General features: G+C 38.7%; 1 protein-coding gene across 4 annotated transcripts in view; it reads right to left on the bottom strand.

The window, feature by feature from the left end:
• DNM3 (dynamin 3) overlaps positions 1-23714 on the bottom strand; it is a 369574-nt gene that overhangs the window by 184060 nt on the left and 161800 nt on the right. The gene's annotated exons all lie outside the window — the stretch shown is intronic.

Below are 23714 nucleotides of genomic sequence, written 5' to 3'. Positions count from 1 at the left end.
TATTAGCATTGCTGGGTGACCAGCACCAATTATTTTATGATCTGAAGACAAAAATGGAATTAGAGTTGAGGTTGATTTAGAAAGCACAGATAGGGCAAAATTTATTGGAAAATCAACTCCCACTAGCTCTCTTGTATGTTGTTAAAGGTTAAAAAAAAATGAGGGACTCAACTTTCCAAAAATTAACCAATTGAAATTATAGGACTGAAAATTTCATGGTCTGGAATCATAAAAAAGAGAGGGAAGTCCAATATCCTCAAAACTGGCTTCTCTGCTGGCAAAGGCAATTAATTCTAGAAAAGTCAAAAGATTCTTTTTATGCCACTCATTCCAGCTCTAATTTTCTCTTGGTTAGAGAACTTGAAAGGAAAAAAAAACACGCACACACAACTAAGTTCTTTTGTGAGCTTCTCTTTAGCAATGTCATAAGGCCCTAAAAATGCAAGTTGAACTCTAAACATTGGCTTCCATATACATGTGCACTGGACCAGGCCCAAACATTTTTGTATTTTCTTTTTTAATTGATTTTTAGAGAGAGAGGAAGGGAGAGGGAAAGAGAGATAGGAACATCGATCTCCTGCACGACTCCTGGGGACTGAGCCTGCAACTTGGTCGCGTGCCCTGACCAAGATTTGAACTGCAATCTCTTGGTTCTCGGGTTGACACTCGACCAACTTAGCCACACTAGCCAGGCCAGGCCCAAACATTTTCAATGGGGTCCAAACACCTTATAGGAAAAAAATAAAAATAAAAAACCTATCTAAAAATCTACTAGTTCTCCAGCAAAACAAACTAGTAGTATTTCAAAAGCAATCCTAATCCATTCTGGCCAATGAAACCCAAGAGTAGTTCTTTCTTAAAAAAAAAAAAAAAACCCGGTGAAATAAAAAGGAAGTAAATTGTACCAGAGGAAGATGTTTCGTTACAAGGCAGAGGTTGGGAGGAAATTAATTATCCCCAACCAAAACTGAACTAATAGTTCACAAAGTGTGTGTGCAGGTCTTAAACGCAGTCAGTGGTGGCTCCACCAGCGCAGAAATCAATGCCGAGAGGATGCATTTGCAAAATTACAAAGGCATTTCCTATCCAATTTACACTTGTAAGCCTTCAACTGTTGCTATAAAACTGTGACAGACACAATCTTTTAAAAAATATGACTAAAATGTGCACACACTAAAACTAACGTCTAAGGTTACAAAGAAAGTATTGCACATGCTCTAGCCTTAAAGAGCGTTACTTTAAAGAAGGAATTGATTTTGATGTTGGTAACTGTCATATAGTGATCTGGTTTAGTTTTAAAATATACATACATACACATATATGTACTTACACACATATTTATACACACACAGATTTTTACATATATAGGGTGTCCCCTCAAAATGTATACACATTATAAAGACAATGTTTATTAAAATACATTTCATTTTCAAAGTGTAATGGAATATTGAGCTATATGCTCTTAAAGTGTGTATACATTTTGAAGGAATACCCTGTACAGACAAACTATAATAAAAGTGGGTAAACTCAAAGGACAGGAAACTCAAAAGTCATTCTGGGCTTTTCAAAAAGATTTTCCAAAAAGTGATCTTCAAGAGCCACCTCCCACTACAGTGTTTTAAAAACAATCTGTTGTCCTTCTTCCAGAATCAAGAGTTTTCTTCTATTTTTACTTGTTTTGTGTACACATCGTTTATTTATCCAATGAGATTATCAGCACCTTAAGGAAAATAACACACTTTCTTCCTGAATACTTGCTGTGGCCTGGGCTCTGGAGTCACGGGACCTGGCTTAGAATTGTGGTCAGTAATTGAACCAAGGTGGGGGCCTGGCTGGGCCTCAGAGCAGCACCTAACCCACTTGAGGTCCCCCTATGGCCAGGCCCCCTCCAAGCTTCTCTCACACATTAGCCCATTTAGTCCTCAGAGGAACCTATTTTACAGATGAGGAAACAGGAGCTCAGAATTGTCACATAACTGCCAATGTCAGTCCTAAAGCCAGGATTCAAATCCAGGAGCCCTCCCACCACACTGCCTCCTGCAGGTCCCACTTCACCTATAGCACTGAAGAAACCCTACCTTTCAGGTTCCTGGATTAGATTAGACTACAAGTGGAAGCCACTAGCATGGGGATTGGTATCAAATAAGTGCTCAGAAAGAGAAGAATTAAAGAAACAAAACAAACCGTTAGACATGGAACACAGAACACTCTCCTTTCTTTACAGCTTCTACCGTGCTGTCGATGAAGTAATAATTGGATTCCGTATGGCAAATTGAAGCCATTGTTGATGGATTAATACACGAATAATGTAAGTGCTTATAAAAATATGATTCACACTCATCTGCAATATGTAAATAAACTTTGCATGAACTAATGTATACACCAAGTGCTTTTTGTTATCTGTAAGAGAAAAGCAAATTCTCACCATGGCACAAATAGGAGTGTTCTATTGTGGTCTCCTATATACCTTGAGTAAATTCTCTGGAGACTAAACATAATTGAGAAGCCAGTTGTAATATCTACATACAACATACTCAGGTAAGCAGATTTATGTTGGATCAAACCCTTTTTAAAACATTTTTATTGATTGATTTTTAGAGAGGGAGGGAAGGGAGAGAAAGGGAGTGCACATGTAAGAGACAGAGAGAGAGAAAGAGAGAAACACTGACTTGTTGTTCCACCTATTCATGTATTCATTGGTTGATTTTTATATGTGCCCTGACTGGGATCAAACCCACAACCTTAGCATATCGGGACAACATTCTAACCAACTGAGCTACCCGGCCAAGGCTGGATCAAACCCTTTTAACAATTCATATAATTTGTGTTTCCTCTTCTGCATATACCAGAGAATTATAAATCCTTGAGTAAAGATCCCATGCCATGGATTATGCAAGTATGCCTAGCATCACTGGAAGATTTGGAGCTTCTAAACTGACCTACTGTATAATAGCTGGAATTCTGGGCGAAGCAGAAAGCATCCCTTCCCACACATATTTCCTTGTAGCCACTGTGCTTCACTTGCACCCGCAGCCAGCCACACAAAGGATATTTTCTCTACCCCTGAGAAAAGTGGTTTCTGAGTCTACCTGAGGCACGGACTGTTTTTTTCTTTCTTTTGGATATCATGCATGCTCACTTCTGAGTTGCACTCAGGAAATAAAATACTAGCGATGTCAAAAGACATCAGGAGTCAATATTGTAAATTTGTCAGTGACCTGAGGACACCGTAGTCCTCCGGTCCCAGTGAGCCAGTGCTCATTGTACAGTCTGATCGTACATGGAATCCGATGGGAGGTCAGAGCACATAGCATTCAGATGATGCTCGCTAGCCTTTGGGGTTGCATCAGACGGCAGGCGGCATTCTGGTGTGCTCTCACTGAGTCTGCTTGAGAGGGCCAGCACCAATTTTCTAATCCCTTTATCTTGCATTCCCCGAAAGATCTCAAGAAAGTGCCTCAGATTTTCCTGGAGTCATAAATCATATATTTACCTTCACGTGACTGGTTTTCCATGGACCCAGAGTTTTCAGGTCTGACTGCCGGATGTATTATGTTACTGAAATTCAGAAATGGCTGTTGTGCACGCCAGTGGTTAGGAAAACTCGAAGATGTAACATTATCTTTCTCAACTGATTTGAGGAAAGAATGTTCATAAAATATATACTGCTTTTGGTTAGGGGCTGATTTTTAAATAAACAGACTCCGCAAAGGAAATTCTAGAGACAGGCGAAACAAAACTTGCGTTTGTAAATGTACATTTTTTTAAAAATCAGCTCTCTCACAATCTCTGCAAACTTTTGCAAGCATTCTGAAGATTGTCAAGTCAGCTGCATCACGTTGACGATATAGGGCTGTTTCCATGTAACTTGGTTTTCAGTCGGGAAAGGGAAATCTGTCAAGTCTTCCCTATTTCACATCCTCTGCTTTGGCATCTCAGGCTAAGAGGGCCCTTTTCCCCATGGGGAGCTGGAGGCAGCCATTTGTTGAGAGTCAGGAGCGAGGGGAAAGGGGAAAGAAAGCTCTGCTATGACAAATCTGCCAGTCTTCCTAGGCCCCCCAAAAATAGGAAACACTGGTGATTAAGAAACTGGATGCCTCCAATAAAAATAAAAAAAAAGTGCTAATCCACACCACATAAGGCCACACTGAGTGGGGCTATCTTCCCTAATTTGCAATGAACTGGGGTCAACTAGATTTTTATCTCACACACAAACTGGGAAGGAGAAAACAACGAGAAAGGAAATGGCACAGCTTAGTTAGATCCTGCTTTTCACACAAGATTGTATGACCGATAGCTACACAGGATGCTTCCAGAAGATTAGAAGGCCAAAAATAAGCAAGGAAATATGGCTGGCCTGATGTTCACATTTATTTCTAAAAGACTGATGTATCGGAGACATAACAGGAACACACGTATATAAATGTTAAAATTGCACCATGGCTTTCATTTAAGATAAAAATTAGATAGCTTTAACTCTTGAGTTGTCATGATAAAGGTTAGGTCAGAAACGACATGCATGCTATGCATAGCTTTTACTCAATCTTCCCACAGTTTAATGCAGATATTTTCAAACTTTTTCAACTCGTGGCACAAACAGACTAATTACTAAAGTTCTGTGGCATGCCAAAAAAAATGTGTTTTTTGCCAATCTTACAAATATATAGGTACTGGTATAATTTTGACTAATTCACACTAGATGACTATTGTTGCGTGGGCTGTTGTCATTTTTTTATTTGACAATCTAAGGAAAAATGGTCAGTACACCTTGACTAAACAGTCAGGTATTCATGTTTTAGAAATTCTTGCAATGCACTGGTTGAAATCGCTGGTTTAATGGATGGCCTACTATAGGCTAGTTTTAAAAAAGTATAAAGATACTATTCTTGTCTTCAATTAGCTTGTATTTTACTAGAGGCCTGGTGCACGAATTCATGCATGGGTTGGGTCCCTTGGGGTGGCCTGTGGGGATCGGGTGGAAACCCACAGTCCAACGCTGCCTGCCGCTCCTGCCTGCTGGTCCCACTCATTCCGGCCCATTACGCCTGCTGCGGGCTCCCTCCCAGTCAGTCTCGATCAGAAGAGGCTTGCACTGCTGCAGCGGCGCTCACCAGCCATGAGCCCTGCATCTGACGCCGGTCCCAAGGGGGGTTGGGAGGGCCAGGATGCATTAGGCCCTCCGGGTGGGTGGTAGGACACCTTTGCCGGATCTCCGTCCTGCTGACATTTGCGCTGGTTGTCAGGAGCCACTTGGTGGCTGCTTTTACTATATATTGTTTCTTCCTTGCTGAGTCTAGGGAGGGGAAGTGGCCGCAGTGCCTGAGGCCGACTTCCTAGAGGCCAGCAGTGCTGTCAGGATCATGCTGGTGGCGCAGGTCCATTGGTGGGTGGCCCGTTTTCCAGAGATTGGACCTATAGAACTACTAAGGGAGTCAGTGGCTGCCTCCCAGCTGGTGGACCACCGAGATGGGTTCAGGATGGGTCGGTCAGCTGAGTGGCGCTCCCACTGTTGGAGTGCACTGATCACCAGGGGGCAGCTCCTTCGCTGAGCGTCTGCCCCCTGGTGGTCAGTGTGCATCATAGCGACCGGTCGTTCAGTAGCTTAGGCTTTTATAGATATAGATTTGGGGGGAAAGCATCCAAATATGTAAAATAATAAATAGTACACATAACATTTCAGTCCAAAACTAAGAGAAGGCTACAAATTAATAACAGAAATTCTAAGTGCCATAAGAATTCAGTAGGGAGAAAAATCATCTCTGTGGGTTGACAATATGCTTCTGATCACAGGCATCTAAGTTAAAAAAAAGCAAAAAAAGCTGCGTTCTGTTATTTACTGTAATTCCACCAAGTTATTACTTCACCTCTCTAAACCTTGATTTTCACCATCAATAAAATGGGAATGATAATGGTATCTAGCCCATAAGATGATTATAAGAAACTGATACATTTTATATGAAAGGATTTTGTAATCTGTAGGGAAGCTATAAAATGACCCTTGCAAAGATGGTAAACAGAATCACACCAAATTACTATTAATTTGGGAGAACAGAAGGTGGTGGGGGGGGAATAATGAACTTTTTCTTAACTTACTTACTATTGTTTGAAAGTTTAAGGCCCAGGCACTAATCTTGTAACAAAACATTTAAAGCAATATAAATACTATCTGAAGTGTTCATAAGTGGATGTCACAGAACACCCTAATTGTAAACACTAATAACCCTGTTTCTTTATAAGTACATAGAAACAAGTCTCCACCTGGTTTCAATTTGAGAATTTCTAAAGTCACAAAATTTTGCCAAGCTTGGGAATAATAACCAACTGAAACCGTTTATTTTCCAAGACATTTTAAAACACAGCAAGTTTGTAGTCAACCAAAACCATCCATTGATGCAAACAATCGGTTTGGTCAATACCTTTTAAAATAAGTTAAATAATAACATCAGTTTTCAAAGGCAAGTCTTTGTCATCACTAACTTTGCTTTCTAGAGCCCATCATATTTAACTGACAACTTTACAGACCTGGAAAAGTCCTTAGGCCATTTCCAAAGGAATGCCAAGAACTTTCCGTAGAGGCAAGGCAACGTCTTAGATTAAACATGATCACAGATTAGCATTCCTAACACCATAAGTAAGTGTGAGCTCTTTGAGGGCAGGAATCATACCTCCTTAAACATTGTTTATTTTTTGAATCCTCACCCGAGGATACTCTTTTCACTGATTTTCCAGACAGAGTGGAATGGAGGGATGAGGAGAGGGGAGAGAGAGATATTGATGTGAGAGAGACATAACCGGCTGTCCTGTACACACCCTGACCAGGAGTGGGGAGTGAACCCATAACCGAGGTACATGCCTTGACTGGGAATCAAACCTGAGACCCATCCGTCCATGGGCCGTGGCTCTAAACACCAAGTAAAACCAGCCGGCCAAGGCATATCTTCTTAAATGTGATCTGCCCAGTTCCTGGCAGTGTGACTAGCACATGAGTAGGCAACAGGAATAAATACTAGTTGAACTATTTGGAGGAAAGATAAATCTAAAACACTCTACTCAACTGCATACCCAGTGAGACAGGCTCATATGCTAAGGGGACACAATCTTTATACTTTTGTTTCTATAGAAAAATCTCTTACAATGCTTCAAAAGGAGGAAGGATTTAAGTTTGAGTTCCTCGAATAAAACATTATAAAAAAAAAACCCTATTTGAGAAAGGGATCTCTTCCCTATTTGAGAAAATACAGATGTGTGAACCAAGATGAAATCATGGAGCAGTCTGATCAGAACCACCTTTCATCTGCCTTACCCAAAATTTCCAAGGCATGTTTCATCGATATAAATAGCAGAGGGCAGACGAAGGGCTTCCGCTATGGTGGCAGAATCAAGCCCACACCTGGGAAGCCGGGGCTTCTGGCCAACTACTGTCCCTCTGGCTTGTGGCTCCTCTAGGATGACTTGTGAAGAAACAGACACTAAAACGGGATGGAATTGGTATCTACATGTAATAGGACTACTCTGTTGTATATACGTACTCACATTTGCCTGTTTCCAGCATTCTATAAGGAGTTGAGGCATACTGGGCCTGCTCAAGCACTAGGCCCTGAAGACACAAGTATGGAAGCTGAAGAACAGGGACACGAGGTAATGATTCTGATTTCCATGGATGATTTCAATCTCTCTGTGAATGATGTACCTGAGGCTAATCTCCCCATTCCATCTTAAACTGCTGGATAATTCATTTGTATCTTATTTCATCTTCCTCCCAAGGTAAACGGGGCTCGTAATAACTTTTGAAGTCTTTCATGATATGTTCATTCAAGAAAAGACATTTTGGGAAAAGCAAGTGCTTTAAGACAGTTCTCCCTTGAAGCTTTTTGAAATATTCAGCCCAGAGTACTTAAAGAGAGGTGTTACTTTTCTGCTTCTAAAAAGGATTGCAGAAGGCCAGTAGAAATGAATCGCTTTGGCTGTAATTGTTTAGAAAATACTAAGTCCCTTAGTTGGGCTACTCAAATTAAATGTGGAAGCTACCTAGGAATTTTCTCACATTTTGATCTTGGGAAGGGCAATTAATCAAGGTCACATTTGAGGACCTCTAATTTGAGTCAGAATTCTATGATGGGAGAGTCAGATCTGTACACTCAGAATAGTCACCAGTATATATAATTGAAAACAGAAAGGACAGGAGAAGAAAAGGAGATGCCTGTGAGCTGATACGTTATAACCTTTGGTCAAGCGGTACTTGGCAAATTTCAACAGATTTAGTCAAGCAGAGATAAAACTAGCAGCAGAACACCATGAGAACAAAACAAAAAGTGATCACACAGAATTGGGGATGACCAGTGAAAAACAACGATGGACCTAATAGCATGAATCTACCAAAGGCAGTTTGGTGGGATCCTGGAATCATTATTTCATGGTGGAGGCTGGCAATCCTAACTTTCCAGTTTCTTTAGGTCAAGCTATAGCACAGCGTTCAGAGCAGCAGCCAATGTCACCGAGGGAAAGGAGGAAGGCCACATGTGGAACTAATTACTCATGGAGAGGCCATGACAAAGAACATTTCTCCAGACTTTTCATGGGGGCTTCACTTTCAGGAAGTTACTATAATTACTGTTCAAGTCTAGAGCAGCCTGCAAGCCGCTGACAGATCCAGCAGACAAGGAGGAGGAGGAAGAGGAGGAAGAGGAGGAGGAGGAGGAGGAGGAGGAGGAGGAGGAGGAGGAGGAGGAGGAGGAGGAGGAGGAGGGACAAAGAGAGAGAAGGGGAAAAAATGAACTTATCTGCCCTTTTTGACTAGTGAAACACCAGAAAATAAAGTACCGCAGGAAAGCACGCGTGCACACACACACACACACACACACACACCAAAAAAAAAAAAAGGTTTCCTAAGGAGCCCTGGCTTCCAGCGGCTCCGCGTTCTGTTTACTTTCTTATCTACCCTGTGTCTTCAAGTGACTTTCTAGCCCAGATCAGACAGCAAATTTGTCCTTCTCCGCTGACTCCCTTTCAGTTGGCCACAGCAGAACTGTACATCTCAACTCTTTTTTTACAGCTTTTCCATACTGGGGCCCACTTCCTGCCCGGTTGAGGGAAAAAATCTGGCCTGAAGATGAAATGACTGTTTAACATTACACCAGAACATCTGGTACCATTTTACGCACAGACCCATGTCTGAGAGCAGGCGATTCTAGCGGTCTCTCCAGCGGCACAGCGCATACCCAAACCTCCCCAGGGTGACATCATCCCATATATGGACTCTCCAGCCCAGCCCTCCCCCTTTTCCTGGTCCTAAATTCATTGCCAGTTCCCCAGTCTGCAGCAAATGTGCCACGTCAAGACTGAAAATCACAGCACTGGAGTGGGGCTCAGTCAGTGCAGCAGGCTCCAGGGGGGAGAGCCGAATGCAACTGTTCCCAGGGACTGAGAGAGGATTTTAAGGGCCCAGATGGAAGCTTCTGGAGCTCCTGCCCCGTCGGCCCAGTGTTCAGACTACCTGTTCAGGACAATGCCGTTGTACAGTAGTCTGCACATTGGTTAGACTGGGCAAGGCACAGCAACGCCCTGGACGGCTGGGACAAGAGTGGCTGTTTCCGAGGAGAGGATGTTTGTTGGCTCCTCTTTCGTATCTCATATCCAGTGTTTTTCTTCACAGGTTTTGCACAGTAGGGACCAAGAAGCCCTCGGGGACACCGCTGGGAAAAGACTGCTCCAGGGAAGACCTGCGGGTAAGGCCCTCTTGCCGCTCACCTGGGCTGTGACCGGGAGAGCTGAGGTGGGAGCCAATGATTTGTGTCACATGCGAGGAGAAACAGGCATTTGTGTGGCCAAGAGCGATGCATTTATTGTAAAAGGGCAACGGGGTGCGGTACATAGTGGTTTACTGTAAGTCACTCGCTTTCTGAAGATTTATAAGTATTTTCTTAAGCTTAAAGATTTTTCCACTTCAATATGAAATACGAAGACTCCAAACACTAAAAATAATTGAATAAGACTAGTTTTCAATGGCTAAAAGGAATAATTCAGAGACCTAAAAACCTGTTGAATGAGGGCTGTGCTATCACTTGAATATCCTAGAATTGGTTCCATTTTGCCCCAAAGTAAAGAATACTTGCAATGTTTAAAATGCTCTATGGATAGTGCTTTTCTGAAATTTTACTTATATAAGACAAATACCGAAAATAACAGGATCTAACAATAAACGAGTAGGCTGCCAAGTTTTTTGCCCACCAGACCACGCAGATGGGACTTGCCCAGAAAAGAGCGCCAACCCAGAACTATTGAGTCAGCAACTGAATAACCCGGGAAATAGAAACCTCTGTCTTCAGCTATCCCAATATATAGCCCTGGGGGTTTTTTGTTGTTGTTGTTTTTAAAATCCAAGAATGGTTGATAGTTGCTGGTCAGCTGAGCCCTCATGCCTAGGTTTTATAATGTGTCTATGTCTCTGAGCATTTAAAATGATAAGGTACTTTGTCTAGAAAGCCACTGATAAAAAAGGAATTTGTAAAGGAAGGCAAAGTTTTTGTTGGTCAGTTTCCAGCTGTCCTGGAGGTGAAGGAGGGAGGGAGGGAGAAGAAGGTGGGAGGAAGGAAAACTGAATGAAATCCCAACAGAGAGAATAATACAGAAAGTCTGGGCTGCAATATGATCCACACTGAATTTCAGAGGTGGGTCCCTTAAGGAAAGTTCTGGAAAAATGGTACTGCCTCACCCCTAATTCCCTCAACCCCCTATTTATAGATACCCCCAAACAATTCTATGTAATGAAAAATCTGTTCTATAGACTTAATCTGAAACATTAATATAATCTCTTTTGTCCTCCCTTAAATTATTTAAAGTTTTACAGTGGTTCCTGAACAAATCCTTTTCTAAGTTATATATTTTGCAACAATTCAAAAACTGTCACACATTCTCCTTTGCATAAGTTTATTATAAAAGGTTCCCAACGTTATCTTTTGTCAAAATGATTTATTTTAAAATTTACCCTTTTGATCATCCTAAAACTGGTATAAAAAAAAAAAAAAAACGTTTTCTCTTCTATTCATGGTTTTGAGTTAAAATATTATAAAAAGGGAGAAATTTAGCTATCTTCTCCACTTAGAGGATACGATTTGTTTTCTATTGGGACTTGGAGGCTTCCATATTAATTATTTTTCATTGAACAAATGAGATTTTTTCAATCTATACAGTTTCTTTTACATAGGAAAACTGAAAAGAGAAACTATGAGATAACTTACCAGAGCTTATTTTTTTTTTTCAAGAAATGTATTTCTACTAATTTATACAGTTAGAAAAGAGGATAGTCATAGGGTACTTTGGTAACGTTTAAGATGTCTCAAATTTTGAGGGGTTTTTTTTTGGTGTGTGTTTTTGTTTTTGTTTTTTTACTCTGTAGAAATGGCTGAATTTTATAACTTACTTTCATTTCATGTATATTTAATTTAAATGTCTTTTTTAATTATTATTAAATGGCTTTTTTATTTCAAAGAAACTAACTACCATCAGCCCCTCACCTACTTCTTCTCTTAAGATGACTTAGTTTGCAGACGGAGGGGACCCAAGGGTGTCCTTGCGTAAGTACAGGAGTAGAAACAGAAGAATAAATTTGTATGGGGGGAGCCGAGGAGCCCCTACGTGTGCTTGGAGTCCTGATTACCCATTTTTTATGCCAACTTTCAACAAATGAAAAGGAATAATACTTATTTTTAACTGGCATGAGCTCAATGCAAGATCAAAAAAGCAAAAGCTCACTCTGTAAACCTCTGCTCACTGAAGGCAGGTGGTCGATGGTGCGCTGGGACCTACACCAGCATGTATGCACACTCAGTGTAAGCTAACTTTATTTCCAGGGTAGAATAATGCTTAATTTTATCCTGATATTACTTTGTAAGGAGACAAACAAATATTTTAGGGATCATGGGATCTATTCCAGAGAAAATTAACCAACAGTGATCATCTTCGACTAAAACTGCTCGCGGATAAAATGGGAAGTGTAAGTATCAAAATTAAACACTGTATATCATAAGAAAGAGAAAATTGTTTGCAGAGCCTATCCAAAGGGCACTTCACAGAAATTTAGCAGTTATTTTTCATTTCAGTGTGTGGATGATTGATAAGTTAGACTAGGTTTGGGGTTAGAGAATTTTTTCTGCCATCTAAGAGAAAGGAAATTCTGAGCTTTAGCTTTCAACACATTTTCTTAATTGGGAGAGGATCAATAGAAAACAGTTTATTTACATTTTCAAGCCCACCCCCCCTTTCTTTAAACCATAGATCTCCAAATCCAAGGTTTGTTTACAATGGGACAAAATTTCACACCGATCACTTTCCTGCAATTAGTGAATAGATTTAATGCCCTTCCTGCTTGGCTTTCAGGCTTTCCACCCAGATAATGTGTTTATGTTTTTGAAAGACCAAAATATACTATCTCCCCCACCTCTCGCCTACAGACCACCCAAGTTTTTCGTTGTGGGAAAGAGTGTAGGCATAAAATTCCTACTGATAGAATTTTTTCTTTTTTCTCATTGAAGTCGTAAAGCTGTTACAGGAAATAAAGTAAAATACAGCTTGGTAATGTAAAAAGTCCACTGATCCACCAGATACCAGCGTCATCCTTAGTAAAGAAAGAAGCCAAAGCTTTCAGCTCCTTGACAAGAGATCTGCTGTTTAAAAACAACCCACTTTCCTCTTCTCTAAAGAGAATATCCCACCCATGACAATAATGTCCAAACACATAAAAAACCATCACTCAGAAATCCCAGCTTAAAATAACTAAAGGTCAGGCTTACCCTGAAAGGAAACAGAAATTTCTGAGTAAAGATGAAAACTTCCTTACTTGCTTTCTTCTACCTTTTTACCTGGGTTTGCTGCTAATTGTGTAGACAGAAATAATTACCCATTTTTTGGAGAATTTTTATCAGTTTTAATTAATAGAAATAATGAAGTCAATTAAGGAAAATAATTAAATCTTCATTTTGAATTTCCTGACTTATAACAGCCAGTTTCCTGGAGTTGCTTTGGTTTAATGTTGCTATTAAAGACTTGGAACATAATTATTTTCATGCATTTTTTTTTAATAAATGAAAGACAAAAAAAGAACTAAAGAGTAGTGACCTTATTAAAAATTACACTGTATGATAATAATGTACATATAATTCTTTCATATTTTAGCTATTATTTTAAGCGATAACAAATTTTAATGTTTACTCTATAGTTTGGAAGACAGAAAAACACTCTTAATTGTCTTTTAAACCTTTCATCTATTTAACATGGCTATGAGGTATGCAGATGCCACATACTTACTATAAGTGTGCTTTAAAAGTCTATTAGAAAAATAAATTATCCCAAAGTCTTAAGAGCAATCATTTTTCAGCAAGATTTCCCCACCCTGAAAAACAGTTATGGATTTCAGGGTCTGATATTTTGGGATATCTTGGTTTACTAGAATTGTTTCACATTAAAAGAGAACATAAGAACTCACAAATTTTTCTTTCTATTTTTCCAGGTTACATCATTCCTTAATTGAGCAGAGTTAACTGGATCAAAGTATTTATGGGAGAGAGAGGGAAAGCTATACCGAATTACAGTAATTTTTAATTTCTACAAATATGCTCTTTGTAAGTGAATCACTCTATAAATATTTTCTGTTGCACTGAATGCAGCAATGATAACAAAATAGTTGCTTGAGGTATTTGTTTTCCCATACTCTGACCTTGTAATTATTTAATGGCAGCCAAGTTCACTGATGTTTTTTATTTTCTCAAGAAAAAACACACAAAAGTCCTCTACTCAGAAGTGATGACCAGAAACAGAATCAGACATTTATTTTCTTGGAATTAAATAAATGGAAACTTGTACTTCTCAACTCTTTGTTAAAGCTGTAGCACATCTAATCATTGCATAAAGGTTAAGCTGTGTACAAAACTCATTTTTTCATAGCCTCTAAAAATTATTTTGTTCTCCATAAAGTTTCTATCTGCTATTTTTCTCAGAATTTTACAGTGAACAGGAAATATACTATTTATTTTCTTTAAAATTCTTTGAAAAAAAATCCTAATTACATATTCCTTGGACAATAATGTTTTTTTGTTGTTGTTTTAGGAAATCCCACTTATTGTAATTTTGACTATCTGGTGATTTTGTTGTTTAAAGGGCAGGGTATGAATTGATCATTTATTTTAAAAGAGCCAGTAGAGTTATTTTAGACTCACCAGAATTAAATTTTCTATCTGTATATTTAACACCATCACTCTTTCTCTCATACGAGTTATAAGGAAATTTCCAAAGGGCCTGGTTTTACTTTTTGGATATGAAATGAAGTTTCATTTTTTTGTGTTTAAGGAGCTGTTTTATAACTAACAAGGTCCAAAACACAATCTGAGTGAGCAACTCTGTGGCCAACAGCTGTGTAGTTTATACCCTTTTGATTCATGGCAGGGCACTATGGTTAATGAAGCAGAGGACTTAAGTTCACAACTGCTTTTGATTTGGTTTTCACATCCATACTTAAAAGCTGCATTAAAAAGAATATGAGAAATTTAAATAAGTTCCTGTTTTAATAACATATTGGTAAAAATACAACCCATGTTAAAATCCCAAAGGTCGGCTGGTTGATCTGCCAGATACATTAGGCTCATTAATTATTTTTAAAATGGCTGCCATTTCCATGTAAATGATAAGTTTCTTTTTCATGGGGAAGGTTATGGTACTTATCTACTACAACAAACATGTATAAACATGTCTTTATCTTTAACTTCAGTATTAAAATATGCAGAGTTTGGGGAAGAGGAAAAACATCTGGTTCAATTACTCTGAACTCTGACTGCATTATGGGCCAGTAATAACATGAACTGGAGTTAAGAATAAACCTGGTGTTTAATCTTTTTTTGTTTGTTTGGTTTTGCCTTAAAATTTCAATATGAGTTTTCTGTCAAGTCAATGATCCATGTTAGCACATTGGGAACGAATGTATAAGTGTACTTTCTGAATAAAGTCGAAAGTCTAACTTGTTTTTAGTTCCATAATGTTTTAATGTTTAATTCTATTGTGTGTTTTTCTCCCTTTCCCCCTGACCCTCCAAATTCACCAAATCTGGAAAACAGACTGACTGTTTCTGCCCATGAGCAAAGGAAACCTGAAGGAACCAAGGGCCTGGCTGGACGGAGTTGTCATGTGTCTGCCTGTCTACACTTGCTGTGCAGAACATCCGCTCACCTGTACAGCAGGCACAGACAGGCAGTCACATGACAACCCAGCCTGAATGACAACCAGCCATTGAAAGAAAGCAGCCCTCACACCATAGCATCTACACCAAGAGCTACAACCAAAATGAGGGGTTCGGGGGGAAGGCCTGGGTTTTTCATCTGTTGGTTTAATACTTAACTCGTATGTATTATTATTATTATTATTATTCTTTTGATTCAAATATTGAAACCCACCAAAAGTAAAGTGAGTAGTGCCTATGAAATATAATAAAACCCATTTCTGAAAATGCTCCTGTGCTCTCTATAGTTCTCTTTTCCTAACTGTTGTCAGTAAATTACTGCCCTTGACATTAATTGCACACAGCTTTGCAGCACCCTGTGATCAATATAACAAAACACAGAACTGCAAGTCTGATGCTGGACAAAGAATAAATGTTTCTAATAATTCTACTCCAAAAACAAAGGTTTTTTTTCTATATCATGACTTTTTAAGAGTGAAGAACAAAAGAAAAAGAGGGGGGAAAAATTATCCCAGGGGATCATGTATCTTGAGTCAAATTTAACCAGTTTGCACCTGGGTGGAACATAATGAAAAAAGTATTTGTTTGCAATGTAATTTTCAAATGTATTAAAATAGTTGCTTCTCCTTTTGGAAAGTAGATAAAGTTAACATTGAATCTCTGACATGCCTAAGTGTCACAATATGCATAGATTTATTACTGTGACAGTGTTTAATTAAGAAGGAGCTTACACTATAGTTCCAGGGGTGGAGTGCATGAGGCTGGTGCACGCCCTTGGAATACACGCTCCCATTCACTGTAAACTTCCAAACTCTCGCGATACTCAGGCAATTCCATTATTGTCAAAAAAAAAAAAAAAAAAGCAGCAAGGATGCGGATTAATGGATATACAATGTATATTTTGCCTCATCTTTTGAGGAAATGTCAAAATGTCAGTTTACACCCTGTGAACTGGAGTCAAATGATGATAAAAAGTGGGGAGATGGGTAAAATTAGAAATTTGTCTGTTTTGATTTGCTTCACTAAAATGCTTTAACTTCAGTATTTAAAATTAATTTTCATTTTTCCTAGAAAGGTTCTGGTCAAGCTCTAGAAAAAGTGTAACACAAGGCTACCCCCAATTTTTTTGGTTTTAATCTAATTAAACATTTTAAGCATATACTTTGGATGAAAGCAAACTTTTTATTCAGTATTTCATTTTTAAAATGAAATATTTAGTCTTAAGGCTAAAAACCCCACGAGGTTCAAAAATTCTACAATTTCATATTTTACTAATCCTGACCCTATAGCTTCATTTTTTTAAAAAAATTTGGGTAAAATTATAAAGTACATATACGATTAAGGCTAAATTCTTTCATTTAACAACCTGGCCTAAGCAAAGATGTCCTCTGCAAAATACGTTGTGCAAAGAGAGTTTTTACCTTATAGAAAAGTCCCAGGACAAGAATATAAAGTATTAAATAAGAGTTCAGAAAATGTAAAAAATAAACAGGAAGGCAATACCAAAATTTCTCAGAGAATATTTGCATAGTACCACCCAATTTGAAATTCCTTCTATAACCTGCAGCAAAATGCTGACAGGAGTCCACCCATGGATCATTCTCTGGGACCCGCAAGGCAGGCCCCGGGCATGCGTGAGGCTCTCCAAATGACACGTAGCTGGGTCAGAACATAAAGGAGACTGTTCCATTCCACCCGACTCCAAAGGGAGAGAGCTAGGAGGCCAGCAGGGTCATCCTTATGTGAGCCAGTAAGGATAACATTAAAATAACCTCATGACTAACATCTTGGTTTGACATTTTTTATATGGCTCTCAAAAAAATATGCTTGAAAGAATGCTATTTATATTTAAGTTCATTATATGATGCACATTTGAAAATGTTACTTTTCTGGAAAAGGATCATATGAAAATTAATACTGTTCTTCCAGTATACACTTTCAAGTTAGGACAAATAACACATTTAGGGGAGCGGTCTGAGTCTATACATATTTTAATAAATCTGAAATAGCATCTGCCATTATGCTTTGTTGAATACTACTATATATTTTTTTAAAATTATAAATCTTTAGATAATGCCAGAACTTGGAAATGTTTATATGAAATAATCTTACATTTAAAAGCCTAACATAATATAGCTTATGTATGTGAAAAAACACACATAACTATGATCATGAAGAATTTCAAGTAATGTAAATGTTTTAAAGTTCAATACTTGTTGGGACTGTTTTTTTGGTAAAAAGATATCTAAGTTTTGACTAACTCAAACAATGCAGCGAGGATTGTGAATAGTATTCACAGGGTTATTCTTGACCTCCTCATCACAGGCAGCATGCAGACCTGGCAGAAAAGGCAGGGTCTTGATCATATACGTGAAAATGGAAAGACATGAAGATTTCTATAACTTCTTGGCCTCACAGCTTTGGCCATCCAGGGATACAGCTGTCATTTTATTTCCTATTACCGAAGTTACATTTGTCATCTGTTACAGCTACATAATAAAAACAATACTAAGTAAATATCCCTATAAGGGAATTATATAATCTCCTTATCAAGCTATCCAAACACTTCAACCCACAAAAATGAGGCCTGTAATTTTTTGAGTCCGAAGAATGTTCTTATTTTAATGCAGATTTTGGCCTTTATTCAACAGTGTATGGTTAGTATATTTCCACTGGAAACACTTCTGTCAATTTACCCTACTTCCCTATGAGTATTCCATTATGATTTTAAACTTCATGTTGGACTATAGAAATTGAATAAATATTGGCTATGTGCTATTATTATTCATAAAGTAGTCCCCTTCAGATAGTTTTAACTATCATTTACACATTTCTCATTGATATTTAAAAATAAGGTTCTTTTCTTCTTCATTCAGAATTTCTTATTCTTCCAAAATTCGTATTTTAGATGCATTTTTAAAAATTCAGTTTTTTCCCCCAAATCTAATTTTAAAGTATTCATGTAAACTATCATAACCCAAAATCCTTTTGATGTGACAGTTTCTATTTTATCCCCATACCTTGCCCTTTTCTAAATTCCTCCCTAGAATTGTGCAGATATACCGGTATCTATGATGTATGAAAGCAACACTGTCAAATTTGTTTTCTGCTTAAATGGTCTTCCATCCAGGAAGCCATACAGTCAGAGGAAGAAAAAAAAATTCATTAACCTTCAATAATGAAAATTAAGAAAATTACCTCTCACGGTAATTTTACTCTGTATTTCAATTATTTAGTTAAGGCACTTGAGATAGCAGAACGTGGTGAATTATTGTGCTGCACTTCTTTATTTATTTGCTCAATCACATGTTCACAATTGATATTTACTTAGGGCCACCTATCAGTGTCATACCCCCTGGTGGTAGAACAGTGAACAGACAATGGCTCCTGGTCTTAGGAGGTTTACAGGTTAGCAGGAACTTAAACACTTATCCAATACTTAGCACACGTGACAAGTTGTCACATCAATGTCACCTTCTGAAAAAAATCTCTTAAATCCATCATTTCTATCAATTTCCATCAACCTACCCCAGTCCAAGCCACCATGATCTTTTATGGAGACCAGAACAATAGCTTTCTAGTAATTCCCCAATCCAGTTTTGTCCTCCTCCAACATATTCTTTACAAAACAACCAAAAGGGTCTATAAAAAATTCAAATAATGCTATGAGACTCTCCAGCTTTCAAACTTCAAAGACTTCTCATCATTTTCAGGATCAAAATCCTTAATCTTTAAAGGACTCTTTATAGAGTCCTTTTCTCTCTTTGTTCCAGTCACACTGGACTTAACTCAGTTTCTTCAATTCATCAAGCTCCATCTTGCCTCAAAGTATCAACACAAACCTTCTCTGACCACACAATTGAATGTCTCCCCCACTGGAACCCCCCATCACCGGATGTATTTTCTGCATAGGTCAGTGATGGCGAACCTATGACATGTGTGTCAGAGGTGGCACGCGAACTCATTTTTTGGGTTGATTTTTCTTTGTTAAATGGCATTTAAATAGATAACATAAATGTCAAAAATATAAATCTTTGTTTTACTATGGTTGCAAATATCAAAAAAGTTCTATATGTGACAGGGCACTAGAGTTAAGTTAGGGTTTTTCAAAATGCTGACACGCTGAGCTCAAAAGGTTCGCTATCACTGGCATAGGTTGTCATCTGCTTCTGTTTTCCTATTTATCTATTTTCTTTATAGGGAAAATCCTTCATGAGGGCAGGTACCATGAATTCCTTGCTAACCACCTGTACATTGTGATTAGGAGAGTGTCTAGTCTAGTCCATAACGGCTGTTCAGAAAATATTTGTTGGGAAGTGTTCAGGTAACTAAGAACACACACTGACTTTTAGCTGTGGGCTAAGCTCTTCATTCTCTTTGAGTCTCAATCTTCATTTCTAATATGGAGAATGTAAATAAAGTACTAACTTAGCTCAATGCCTGGTAAACTATGAATACTCAATAAATATTTGTCATTTTGAGGATGGTGATCATCATTGATTATCACTCAGATTGAAAGCTGACCTGCAAGAGTTTAAGCAGGTAGAATGAATAGCAGAGATACTATTGACAACCACAATTACTGTTCAATTAGGGAGCATCTTGTTAACTGGAAGTCCATTAGATTTGTTTGAACATTTGATTAGTTTGGATCTGCAAAGGTGAGCATGTAGGAAGGGTGAATGTACAATAGAGAGAGACACACCTTGAGTTGGGACATTTCTAGACTGGTAGCATTGAGGGGTGATATGGAAAGGGAAGAGAAAGAGATAAACCAAAGCACTGTCCTTGGGCTGGGCCAGCACAAGGCTAGAGCTGTCAGTGACACACCCAAGTGGAGGGTCCATTCCTCAAAAACTATTGTGGCCCAGCCAGTGTGGCTCAGTGGTTAAGTGTCAACCTATGAACCGGAAGGTCACAGTACAATTCCCGCTCAGGACACATGCTAGATCCCCAGTAGGGGGCATGCAGAAGGCAGCTGATCAATGACTCTCATCATTGATGTTTCTATCTCTCTCTTCCCTTCCTCACTGAAATCAATAAAGAAATATATGCATTTTTTTAAAAACTCTTGCGCAAAGGGTTATCTAATATTCTATTCGAGGTTGTTTGAACTGCTGTACTGCTTCCCAAAACCCTTAGTAAATATAAGTACTACAAATATCCTTATGTTATTTTGTTAGAAATCAAAGGAGCTAAGTATCATCCACTCTAGGCCCAAGAGGATATATGTGGATATACAACCTACATATCCATGCTCTGTCCTCACTCCCTTGGACAACTCCTCTTTGATTTAGGGTACACACTAGCAAAATACCCTGGGGAGGATGAACCTAGCTAGAAGTCTATGCAATCCCTAGAAATGCACTCAGGGCCACATGTATAGGATATTTCAGAGTCTGGGGTACTAGAGCATGACCTAAACGGACATCTAGGTTGACATCTAGGTTTGGGCAAATCCCCTTGGTAATTAGTTATAAACTGTCTAACCTTGTAAAAGATGTTCTATTTCTTTTTGTGTCACAGAAAGCCCCAATCTCAGAGTAAAGTTAGAGGATAGCATAATGTCAAGCAGATAAATCAATTATGCCTACCACAACGTCATTGTATTATAAAGACTCTGAAGATAACAGTAGAAATAACATTGCCTTGGACACTGGTGGAAACCTTTCTGTTAAGCTCATCTATCAATAACATTACAAGTAACATTATTTTAATGTAGAATAATGGTTCAAAAAGTACAGTCCACAGATGTTGAAGGTTGTTCATAAACTCATCTAAAATTCAAGGGCAGGGTGGATGGATCTGTTCAGAACAAGAAGGAAAAATGCTGGGACTTACTATTACAGTCATGCCAACTCTAGCTTAAAATTATTATACAGGATTATTATGCTCTTGCCTCTGCCAGCTTGGCTAGGAAATTGCATAGTTTGATATCATCATCTCCACTTCTTGGCTGAAGTATAGGAGAACCCATAGGCTGAAGGGGAGGCGGCATGGAAAGTCTCACTAAAGGAATGGGATCTGAGTTTCCTCTTATTATTTGGACCTTAACATTCTCTGCTAAAAAAAAAACACAACAATAACAGCAAAGAAAAATGAGGTCCTATGTCACAATATGAGATATGAGATGACAAAAAATTAAAAATCCGAAGACATGAGTCAAAAAACGGCATCATGGAAGAAAGGAATACTATTACTTGCAATGACAAAAATAAAAACATAAATATGATTCCTAAAAGTTTATTTAAGCACTTAGACTTAGTAATATCTGATTTCTTAGAGTTCTATAAAATCCCTTTGGGGTGATTTGGTTGGTAATGTTTCCCACTTGGGAAGTGAAAAGACTGAGGCGCAGAGAAGAGTCACTTGTTCCAACCCTGGCAGTTAGTCCTGGCAAGCCCACATCCTCCAGCTCCTCCCCCTTTTGAGTGTACGGAGTATGTGGTCTATAAGGTCTTTTGTTCAATTAATGTCAGCCTGAAGAACAGTTTGAGCCATTGTTCTTTCATCGCAGATATATTTCACAAGTCGTTTGTATTTATTACAAACCTGTCATAAGTTAAATAAAACCATATCTAGTCATATGATGCAATATGCTATTTATTCAACAGCCACTTAGATTATAATGAAAACATACCAGTCTAATTACACGAGAAAACAGGAGAATGGCAGAACACAGGGGAAAAAAACATCAAAATCCCCTATGAAAATGTGAATATAGTTATCATTGAATAAATGAGCAAATCTATAAATAACTTAATTATTTTTACTGTGTCGCATTTGCTTGACTAAGAGAAATGGTCAAGTAACAGGATTTCCAAAGCGTGAAGGTGCTGATGTGGGTAGAGACAGATACCATGGGAACAAAGGACAAGCACTCAACTTACAACAAATTGACCCCAGAAGTTGAGTTTGAACTGAAGCTTATTTTCACAAAGAAGGAGTCTAAACTTGGGTTTTCTGAGGTTTCCCACAGAAGCATGTTCAATTCATATGTAGTTGAACTCTGCCAATTAGACCTTTATGGAACCTATGCATTATTTAAAACATGGCTGTTGAAGGATGGTGTTTGGGGTATAAACTCAAGAAGCCAGGGATGAATCAGTGTCTCTGAGCCCCATCCTCCTGACACTTTTCCTTGACCTTTTTCCCCCATACACCCTTCCAACACCGGTTCCCGGTACGCACTAACGACTATTTGTTGAACACTAGCAGTGAGTAAGGGACAGTGCTGTCCCATCTCTTTTGCCCTGAGAGCAGGCTCAGAGGTGGTCTGCAGTGGTAGGAAGATCTGTCAAAAAAAAAAAAAATAGCAGAGGAGGGCACACCCGGGGTGGGGTGGTGGTCAGGAAGGTGGGAATGACTGATGATGGCCCCACTGGGAAAGGCTTTGTCCCACTGAGACAGACACATTGAGATAAGGGTCATTCGTGAATCGGGCATTAATATTTTGAAAACCTCGTATCTTATTTCTTGAGCAGAGTTTTTAATGAGTGGCAGTGTCGCTGTAGGCGGCCCTTCAATTTGCTACCCTGAACTTGAGTGTTCCTTTCATGCCACCCAGGACAGGACACCATCTTCTAGCCTGGGCCACTGCCACAGTCTCCTAGCTGGTCTTCCTCTTCTCTTCTTGCCACCCCACTCTCTACACATTGAGTATTTCACCCCACACATCATGCCCAACTCAGCAGCCTGAGTTTCCCTCTCCTTTCCCTCTGGTAATCATCATACTGTTGTCTGTGTCTATGAGTTAGTTGTTGTTGTTTGCTTACTCCCTTCACCTTTTTCACCCAGCTCCCCAACCCACCTCCCGTCTGACAGCTGTCAGTCGTTCTCTGTGTTCTTCGAACACTGCGGACTCCCACAGAATGATAGAGACAGCAGCCAGCACAGAAAAGTGATCATTACTAGTCCTCAGACTCTCCCAAAAACCAATTCCATGTTTGACTGAAGTCGGTAAAATATATGACATAAAAATTGAAAATAAGACTTTTGAGTAGAAGTTTTCTTTGGACCTTTCTATGGGATTTGCTTTCCCTTATTGCAGAAAACTCAGTGGAAATCACCTGATCACCTGATATTCATTCAAAATCCTATTGTCCACAAAGCACTTAGGGAACAGAAAAACTATAAAGACATAAAAATGTTCCTTCAACAACTGACAAGGGTATCTTGTAGTGTTTTTAAAAGATGTGAAACCAAGATTAGAAGGACTATTACATCTGGAATGCATGCTCAAATATATTTGAGATAGTCTCACCTCCAAATAGTTTTGCTATCATGGACTAGTTTTCTTATTGAATGTTTGCATGCTGCATTATAAGCATCAAAAACTTCTCGGGTAAAACCAGAGCTATTAAAATTTCCAAGACATAGTTCAATTTCCATCCATGCCCTCCCAATTGAGCAGTAACACTGTATCACTCTACAGCTCTTTAATGGCTCTGCAAGAACGACATAGTATATTTTTGTGTGATTTCATAGCTAT

The sequence above is a fragment of the Myotis nattereri genome (assembly GCF_964212035.1).
Source record: "Myotis nattereri genome assembly, chromosome: 18".
Taxonomy (NCBI): domain Eukaryota; kingdom Metazoa; phylum Chordata; class Mammalia; order Chiroptera; family Vespertilionidae; genus Myotis; species Myotis nattereri.
This window is presented reverse-complemented; position numbering and strand designations above follow the sequence as displayed.